Here is a 10553-nt window from a genome sequence, read left to right on the forward strand (position 1 = left end):
CTTTTGTTTGTAATTGATAAAAGTTATTGCTAATTTTCTTACTATACATGTTAACCATATTCTTAAATAAACTTTATTTGATAAAAGCTCCCTGGTGGGTTATTTGAATCATATCTGAGGTGAACCATATCATACTTATCCTAGCCAAACTCAAGGTGCAGAACTTATGATCCAGGCAGACTTCACAAAACACTACAGAATTCCGCACCTGAACCATAACAAGAGGTAAACCTTTTAGAATTGAGGAGGAGTAATTTCTTTACCCAGAGGGTGATGAATGTGTGGAATTCAGTGCCACAGCATGTAGTTGAAGCCAAAACATCTGATTTTAAGACAAAATTAGATATAACTCTCAGGGCTAAAGTGATCAAGGGATATGGGGGGATCAGGATCTTAAATTTAATGATCAGGCATGACCAAAATGAATGGTGGAGCAGGCTCGAAGGGCTGAATGGCCTACTCCTGCTTCTAGTTTCTATGTTTCTATCCCATCAGCCTTTACTTTTCCGGCCTGTCATTGACGTGGATCTTTACCAAAGTGTGACTAAAATCCAAGTACGCTACATCAAAACGTTGTCCTCGTTAACCCTCTTTGAAAATTTAACCAAGTTAGTCGGACACAACTTTTCCTGAACAAATCCATTCCCTGCAACTAAGTCCAGAATTGTGTCTTCTCTTCTGCTACATACTGGCTGAAACTGTTATCCTGAATGGATGTTAAGAATTCTGCGCTCAATTTATTTTGTCTGCATTTTATTCCAGTTAATATTAATGCAGTTGAAATGCTTTACATGTACATCCCTATTGCTTCTGAGCTTCTCAGGAATTTGCCTACATATTTATTCTTCTTTCTCCCTCTAGCTATTTGTGGGTCTATGTTGAAAAACTCAAATCATATCTAAAGAGTTCAGAAACTACAATTCCCAATAGGAGCAATGTTTGGAGAGAATTCCAAAGTAAACTCTTCAAATGTGAAGATTGTAAACCTTTGTGAGAAGGACAGAGTTTCAATGGGACCAATTGGCTCACAACATAACAACCTATCCACCATCTCAATAGTTTGATGAGAAATCCATGAGTTTTTTTTGGTGGTGGTATCTGTCACTTGTTCTGGGGTTGAGGTGTCTGACTACTGATCACCGGTTAGTTCAAATGTACTGCATATGTACCTTAAACATTCCAGTATAAGATAGATAGAGTAAATTGTTCCATCTTTTCAAAATTGTATGCATCTAAAGATATAGGAGGGCTAAAGGAATAGTGAATACTTGTGTTTGTATTGCAATCTTTCCAACCTTTTTGTCTCGTGTAATATAATTCATTTTCTTCTTTAATAAATGTTTTATTTTCTGTGATAAAAGTTCAGCAGCTGGCTTCTGTGAATTTGTTCAGTAACAATTTCATGATTTGTAAAAACAAAATAAAAGTTAGGATTGTTCAAGCCAGATTTTACTCTGGAATCTGTTCAGTATTAACATCACTGGGACATTAACATATACTCCAAGTAGTGTGGACTCAGGATGCTCCTGCTAGACGTAATTCCTTTTGATAGGTGTGATTGTTTCTTTAATTAATATTGTGACCTGCATTTCTTTAACTCCCCTCTCTATCCTACCTAAAACCTTGTAGCCTGAGATATTGAGCTGCCATTTTTGCCCTTTCATAAGTCATATTTCTTTCTGTAGCTATATGATGTTGGTGCTGGGAGGTCACATTCTAGCATGGGTAGTGGATTAACAAGCTAACAGGAAGCAAACTGGCCAGGGTTTTCCAGCCCTGTTGTGACAGAACCCATCCTAGGAGATTTGGGGTCTTAGTCAAACGTCCACTGACCTTTGGTTGGACCAGATGATCCTATGAAGGGTGAGGCTGGAGAATCCCATCCAGAGTTGAGTTTAATGAGTCATAGAGTTTACAGCATGGAAACAGATCCTTTGGCCCAACTTGTCCATGATGCCCTTTTTTTTAAATCCCTAAGCTAATCTCAATTTGGCCCATATCCCTCTATACCCATTTTACCCATGTAACTGTCTAAATGCTTTTTAAAAGACAAAATTGTACTTCTAATTTACAGATTGGCAAATTATAAATTGTAGAATGCCACAGAGATCAGTGCTGGGGCTTCACTTACTTATATTCTATATTAATGACTTGGATAAAGAGACTGACTCTATTATAACCAAATTTGCTGAGATAGGTAGAGATGGAGGGATATAGGAGACTGTTTTAAATAAGGATCAAGAGCCTTGGGACGTTCCTGGGAATCAATTGATTCCTAAGGACCTTTCAACATATTTTCTGGCTCGCTTGTTTTACTTTTGAGCTTCTGGGGATTCCCTTGAATGTTTGCGTAAGATGTGCATATTATTGATGTTTTTCTCTTTTAATCCACAGGTGCTTTGGTCCACCTTGTTGTCCAACAAGGGGCATACACACAGTGGGTCGTGCGAGGGCTGCTCTTGGATGTTTCGAGAGTAGCCTAGTGCTTCACGTCATTAGTGTACGCTTAAACTGGACCAGCTGATGGGCAACACGACAGCTCAGTGGCTATCACTGTTTGCTGTGCAGATACATGGATTTGGGGCAGTAACTGTGGGAGTTTGCGCATTCTCCCCATGCTTGCGTGAGTTTTCTCCAGGTTCTCCGGTTTCCTCCCACACCCCAAAGATGTGCTCTTAGGCTGATTGATGTAACAAATTGTCCCTAAATTAGTTTCCCCTCAATCTGGTTTCCAATGTAGAGTGCCATAAGCGTAGACAAAGGTCATGGGTGGAAGAGGGAACTCACAATGTTAAAATGGCAGCTGGGCTTGTTGGGCCAAAGGGCCTGTTCCCCGTGCTATATTGTTCTTTGTTCTTAGGTAGGAAAGCAGATTGTGAGGAGGATACAAAGGGATAAGTGACTGGGTAAAAATCTGACTGATGGAGAATAATATGGCAAAATGTGAGGTTGTCCACTTTGGTGGGAAGAAAATTTCAATGGAGAAAGACTGCAGAACATTGCAAGGATCTGAATGTCCTTGTATATGAATCACAAAATGTTAGCATGTAGGTACAGCGAGTAATTAGGAAGGCAAATGGAAGTGTTAGCCTTTATTGCAAGGGGGATGAAGTACAAAAATAGGGAAATCTTGCTCCACTCTATCCGGCATTGGTATGATCCAGAGTAGAGAGATGACAGTGATGTCCCCTATCTATTTATTAGACAAGTAACTAAACTTAGCAGAAATAAATTTTTAAGATTTGTCTCTGATCTGAACTAAAAGACCAACTATTCACTGACCAATTTGTACTCCATTATGTTCCTGTTGCCTGATTGAAAATTATTTTTGTTAAAGTTGGCTCACCCTATTTATTCATCCTCAGAGCTCCTCCAGTATATTTCTGTCACATCACTGTCAATGTTCCTTTATTAGAGATTCCTTGGGTGTTAGTGCTAGACAGCTCCTCTCACAGTGCTCTGTGGCCAGTGAACCTCTATCACTGCTCTTTCTGTATAAATGGAGACGACACTTCTCCTGGTGCTCCGTGCTGACTGCAATTCTTTCTCACTGCCATTCCATTTTAAACATGGATGGCTGGTCCCTTGGTGATCCATGCTGACTGGCCGTCTGCAGCACAGTTTTATGCAAAAGTCACACACTTTGCAATTTAAAGTGTCTGATACTCAGATTCTTCCAGTTAATTAATTTGAATTTAGTGGCTTTTTTCGAGATGATTCATTTATATTCCTATGTATTAATCGCAATTTGAATGTATTAATTGTAATTTGATCATGTGTAAATTTCTCTGAGAGGCAAGTGCAAATCAATCAAGTTACTACAATTCTACTTAATACAAAACTTTACTTTTCATTTGAATGGGTAACATAATTAAAATATTTTATAATGTATTTCACAATAATCTAAATGTAGTCTTTGAGGATTAAAAAGAGGTAAGGGCAATTTTCAACTTTTTTTATTCATTTGTGGGACATGGGTGTTGCTGGCATTCGTTATCCATCCCTAGCAACCCTTGAACTGAGTGGCTTGCTGGCCATTTCAGAGAGCAATTGAGAATTTACCACACTGCTGCGGCTCTGGAGTCACAGTTAGGCCAGATCAGGTAAGGGTGGCAGATTTCTTTCCCTAAAGGACATTAGTGAACCAGATGGATTTTTCTGACAATTGACAATAGTTTTGTAGTTATCAATAGATTCTGAATTCCAGATTTTTTTTATTGAATTCAAATTCCACCACCTGCCGTGGCAGGATTCAAACCCAGAACATTAGCTGAGTTTCTGGGTTAATAGTCTAACGATAATACCACTACACCATCGCCTCCCACTTGTTTGTTATCTGAAAAACAAGCAACTGGCAGTTGAAAATAAGGAGTTAGGCACTTTAGCTGCTCCATTGATGCCTAATGCAAATTTCATGTAGTCCTCTGAGTGGGCAAATACTTATGCTGATCTATTTCAGATGGTAATCTGTTTAATTAAGCAAATTAGGATCCTACATTGGTAGTCAGATTGAGAATGCAATTTTCAGATTAAAATGGATGGAGCACGGGATCTGCCCATATGAATCAGGCACTGAGCAGTCTACCCAATGTTACTCAAATGGGTGACTGATGGTAGGTGGCCACACAGAAGTAAAGGCCCAAAGATACTACAGATCAGTGCCATCTTATGCTTCTGCATGCCACCTCTCCCCAACTCCTGCATTCCAGAAGGAATGGCTCCCCATCTCTGATGGCTGGCTCTGCTTGTGTACAGACTCATTTCTGTCCTTCGACATCCAGAAAGTTCCATGTGTGTTGCTTACTGGTTGCAATTGGATGATACCCAAACCCAAAATTAGTATGGGCCTCCCAATACATGCTTTGGACAGGCAGCACACCCATTCCATTGACTTTAGGTTGGAGTCCACAATCAAAACCCATAACGTCTGAACTTTCATAATGTGTTTGTAATTTATCAGCCCAACTGAAAATCCTTAAGCGTATGGGTCCCAGAAAGGGTAGGGGTTTTAGTTCAGTCAGGTAGCATGGTCGGTGCAGGCTTGGAGGGCTGAAGGGCCTGCTCCTGTGCTGTAATTTTCTTTGTTGTCTTCTTTGTTCCTATAGCAATATCTTGTTGATGGTTTTTCCTAAATCATTTGTACTAAATCTAGAATATGAAAGTTTTATTCCGGCAGAGTTAGCATTGAATTGCTAACCACAGAGAAACAGAAATACAAAGGGACTTCTCCAAACAAAGGAGAGAATATTGCACACTCTTTTGGTTATCTATTGTTTTGTTTCTCCATTGAAAAGCTGCATCATGTTTTTGCATGAATCGTAATAGTATTTTGGTTACAAACACTGCGGATGCTGAGAATCTGAAATAAAAACAGAAACCGCTGGCAATATTCAGCAAATCCAGAATGACCTGAGGAAAGAAAAACAGAGTTAACTAGTGTTCTGATAAACGGTCATCAACCTGAAATGGTAACTTTGGGCAAGACTCTCCCATGCCCCCGCCAACAGGATCAATGATGGTTGTTGGAGGAAGGGGTGGGGGGTGATGGGCAGAGAGTGAGGAGAATTTGGTGGGAAGTCAGTTTCACTTTGGCATGAAATGACAGCCAGATCTTCTAATGCTGCCCATCACAGCAGATTAGGAAACCCACCGGAGACTGGCATGAAAGTGATTTACATTCCGCTAATGGGATGCATATGAAGACCCAACAAAACCCTCTCCACTCACCCCCCCCACCCCCACCCCATGCCTGATTGACTGCCTTGGCAGTAGGAAAACTATCTGTTCAGCATAGCATGTAAAAAGTCAGGACTTACCTTAAGTGGCCTACTCAACTTCATAGAATCCCTATATTGCAGAAGGGTCTGCACCAACACTCTGAAAGAGCATCCCAAACAGATCCTCCCCTCACCCTACCCTGTAACTCTATGTATTTACCCCACTAATCCCTCAAACCTATATACCTTTGGACACTAAGGGGCAATTTAGCACGTCTAATGCATGTAACCTGCACATCTGTGGACTGTGGAAGAAACTGGAGCATCCCAAAGAAGCCCACACAGGGAGAACATGCAAACTCTGAACAGTCACCCAAAGCCAGAATCGAATCTGGGTCCCTGGTGCTGTGAGGCTGCAGTGATAACCACTTTGTCATTGACGTGTCAATGTGATGATCACCAGCTTGTGAAACCCTTCCAAAACTAGAACTAATACCCACTGAGGTGCATGTTCCTGGACTGGTGGAGGATGCAGGTGTTAGCTGTGAAGCCTGTACAGATGTGGGAGATTCATTTTGAAAGTCCTGCTGAAAAAAAACCAGTGGGATTTACTTCAGTTTTTATGCAAATTCAGCATGTAGAATTTTTTTGGGGAGAATCGCCCTCTATTTCTTCCACCTGCCTTTTCACCAGCATGCAAAGACATGTTATACAGATGGTATAGGGAGTTGAAATTCACATAATATCTTCCTTGTCCAAACAGATCTATTAAAAGAAAGTTGTCCATTAACTAGACAGCTGGGTAATATTTTCCTATATGGCAAATTTGCCTATATATTCCAATGATTTTGCTTTCTTCTGTGGAGCTGGTGAGTTGTACTTCAATGTTTCAGTGCTGCTGGCTCTGTGGAGGTCAGGATATTTTTGCTCAGGGATACCATAAAACAGCAAGAAGGATAAGGATGAAATATAAAAAGAAACAGAGAGTGGAATCAAAAGAGGATGAGGTCAAACTTCCATCCACTCCCCCAATTCTACATGATGACTTTCCAGAACTTGGAGATCTTATTATGAACTTAAGATGCGTTGTACCTTATTAATTTCATTAAGAATGTCCTTATGAACTTGCATTGGATGATTTGCAGCTTAAATCAAGTAACTGAACAGTTGTGCTACAAATGTTAAGGCACCACTACTTTTAGTCTTAATAAACTGTCTCCTTCCAAAACACAAGAGACAATCAATCTGAAATGTTAACTCTGTCTCCGCACATATGCTGCCTGACTTCATAAGTTCATAAGAGATAGGAGCAGAATTAGGCCATTCGGCCCATCGGGTCTGCTCTGCCATTTGATCATGGCTGATATGCTCCTCCTCCACATTTTCCTGCCTTCTCCCCATAACTCTTTAACCCATTACCAACTAAAATCTGTCTAACTTCTCCTTAAATTTTCTCATGGCCCCAGCACTTTGGGATTCACAACCTTTTGGGAGAAGCAGTTTCTCTTTAACTCTGTTTTAAATTTGCTACCCTTTATCCTAAGACTATGACCTCTCGTCCTAGAATGCCCCAAAAGAGGAAGCTCTGCCCCAAATCTACTTTATCCATTCTTTTTGTCTTCTTGTATACCTCAATTTGATTTCCCTTCATTCTTCTAAATTCCAGACAGTATAGACCTAAGCTGTTCAATCTTTCTTCATACAACACACCCCTCATCTCTGGAATCAATCTCGTGAGCCTCCTCTGAACAGCCTCCAATGCCACTACATCTTTCCTCAAATAAGACCTACTGAGTATTTCCATCATTTTATTTTTCATTTCCTTCGCGTTGTAACTAGTAACTTCTTTCATAATGTCTGCACTGGCCTCCTTCATTATGGTCCCCAGAGAAATAAAAAGAACTTAAAAAGAAAATCAATTTTTCAGTGAATAGTTGAAAGAATTAGATAACACAATTTCACATTTTAACGTTTACAACAATAAAATTAAGAAAGCCCAAAGAATAAGAAGTATTTTTGTAGGCAACTTATACTTTGAACAACAGAATGGAATATCTCCTTCTTATTTTTAGCATAGCCAGTGACGTATTTCACAGGTAAATGTTACACTGTCCTTTCAATAGGCATTAGGCTCTTCCAGAATCGTCCAAAAAGGTTGTTACCTCTCGACTTTCTACTATTCTTCTCTGTCCTCAGTCTGGTAACTTCTAACCCCAAAACTGTCCTTCACAGTGAGTATTATGGAAGATTCCCCTAGCACAAGCTGGACAAATTTTGTAGCTTTTGTTCAAGACCCTCACGGATCTGATCTTTTCAATCTAAATGTAAATTTCCACCCATTTTCCAATGTGGTGAATGATAGGAACTTTGATTTCTGGTTACTCTCTCTGTTCCTGACCCTGGATGAGTAACCCACCTATCCGTGATAGTCAATGTTTTTTTAAGGAAATCTTCTAACCTGATCTTTACAATGGCTTCCTTTGCACCTTTCCCATGGCAATATGAATCATACGGGCCTGGTAGCCAGGCAGAGATGCTGCTTAGCTATCCTGGAGAACCCAACCTTTTTTCATTTTTGAACTAAAACATAACTGTTTACTATCCAACATTCTCAACACCTACCTGGAACTTTCAAGAGTCACAGTATAACCAAGTGTAAATTCCTTGCACTGTCATCTTCAGTAAAACAATATGCGCTCCCTTCAATCTTTAATAATCAAACCACACAGGTTTGCAGCAGGATGCACCTCAGAATAGATCAGATGACCCCCTTCACTTTAACCTAAATTAAAGACATCAGGTGAAATTTTCCATTTTATGTGCAGAGTGCTGACTGAGGTGAGAAAACCAGCTTTATTCACCACATTGTGCAGCACTGTAAGTAGAAAGAAATTCAGGCTTGGCCCATGCTGGAGAGGTAGCACCAGAAGAAGATCTCTGATAAAAAAGGGACTCCCCACCTCCACGTACATGGAACATTCCCCCACATGCAGAAGAACCCCTTCCCTACCACACACAGTGAGAACACCCCTCCCACAGACATTGGGAACCCCTCCCCACCCCCCCACAAATAAGGGTAATCTCCTCCCCTGCCTTCCATCAAACTTCCCGGAGGGTCCATCCTTGGCAGTTTGGCGCTGCCATGAGCGCCGGAACCCAGGGGCGGTGCCAGGGTTCTAAGGGGCAGTTCCAGAGTACTGCCAAGGCATGACTCTCTCCCTCCAAGGGCTATATATACCTGTGCACCCCCAACAGGTTCCCTTTGCCTGATTCATGTTTTGCAAAACCTGTTGTAAGCCTTGCTGATGTGACATGAATTTTGAATGTGGTGGGATCCAGCTGGTGAGGAAGCCTCTTATTAAGGTGTTAATTTATTGAAATTAAGTTCCCGAACTTTCAGGGCAGGAGCTTGCTCCATCACCAGTTAGGGGGTGGGGAAAATCAGAAATTGCAATCTTGCTGGCAAGATTCTCATTTACTGACTCTTGCAACATTTTGCACCCACATCAACATTTGCACAGGAGTGAACTTGCAGCCATGTTCTAAAACATAGTCATCTTATACACTTCATAATTGCAACACATTCTTTTGGAGAGCTTATGAATTCATCCATTTTGGCTGACTAGTCAGAAGATGTTCAAGTGCAAAATTACCATCTGATTCTCACAGACCCAACAGAAAGCTAAAAACTTCCAGCAGCAAGTTAACACATCCACTGGAGACTGAATAAGAGAAAACCTACATCACTCACTCTTTCTCAATTTTTCCACAAATAATTTTCATTCCAAAGTGCCGAAAGCATATGGGAAGTATCATGGGCAAAAATTCATATTTACCTTATGCATATATTCAAAACTATGCACACCAAATAGGTTTTGTATTCAAATACGATTCAAATAAATTATGAATGGGATTTCTGCTGAAAAAATATTAGTGCTTTGAAAATATTTTGGACAAATGCAAATAGAGCAATTGGTGGGCTGACCAAGAGGCAAAGTAGCTCATGTGGTATGCAGTATAACATGTTTAAATAAGTCTAGAAGATACAATGATTCCATATGTGTTATAGAGGTTGTTGCTTGAAAAGTGCAGTGCTTCTACGTGCAAAGGAAAATGAGAAAAGGTATGGATAGTGATCATTAGAAGTGCCATGCTAAGTGTTAGTTCTATCATGTTAGTGGTCTCATCAAAGTTTAGAGAACTACAGATGGCACCCACAATGCATAGTGAGCTGCAGTAGATCCTTTCAATTCCCTGACCAGAAAGGGAAGCCACTCCCTCAATGCTCAGTTTGTTTTGAGCAATTACAACGAATTATGTATTTCCATGCCACATTTTGCAGGGAATTGCAATGATGCTTTCATTGTGATCAGTGGACAGGCCTGTTTTGCTATGTTTATTAATGATCTGGAGCTGGGGGATAAACCGTATGGTTATTAAATTCACAAACAATACTAAACGGTGTTTAATGCTAGAATCCGTCATCAAAGAAGAAATAGCGAGGCACCTAGAAAAGAATGGTTTGATCGAGCAGACGCAGCACGGATTCATTAAGGGGAAGTCATGTTTGACGAATTTATTGGATTTCTATGAGGATGTGACTAGTGCGGTAGACAGAGGGGAACCGGTGGATGTGGTGTTTTTAGATTTCCAAAAGGCGTTTGATAAGGTGCCTCACAAAAGGTTGCTGCAAAAGGTTAGGGTGCACGGAGTTGGGGGTAAGGTGTTAGCGTGGATAGAGGATTGGCTGCCTAATAGGAAGCAGAGAGTTGGTATCAATGGGTGCTATTCTCGTTGGCAGTTGGTGACTAGTGGAGTGCCACAGGGATCGGTGCT

The sequence above is a fragment of the Carcharhinus amblyrhynchos genome, chromosome 9 (assembly GCF_965287045.1).
Source record: "Carcharhinus amblyrhynchos chromosome 9, sCarAmb.v2.hapA, whole genome shotgun sequence".
Classification (NCBI taxonomy): domain Eukaryota; kingdom Metazoa; phylum Chordata; class Chondrichthyes; order Carcharhiniformes; family Carcharhinidae; genus Carcharhinus; species Carcharhinus amblyrhynchos.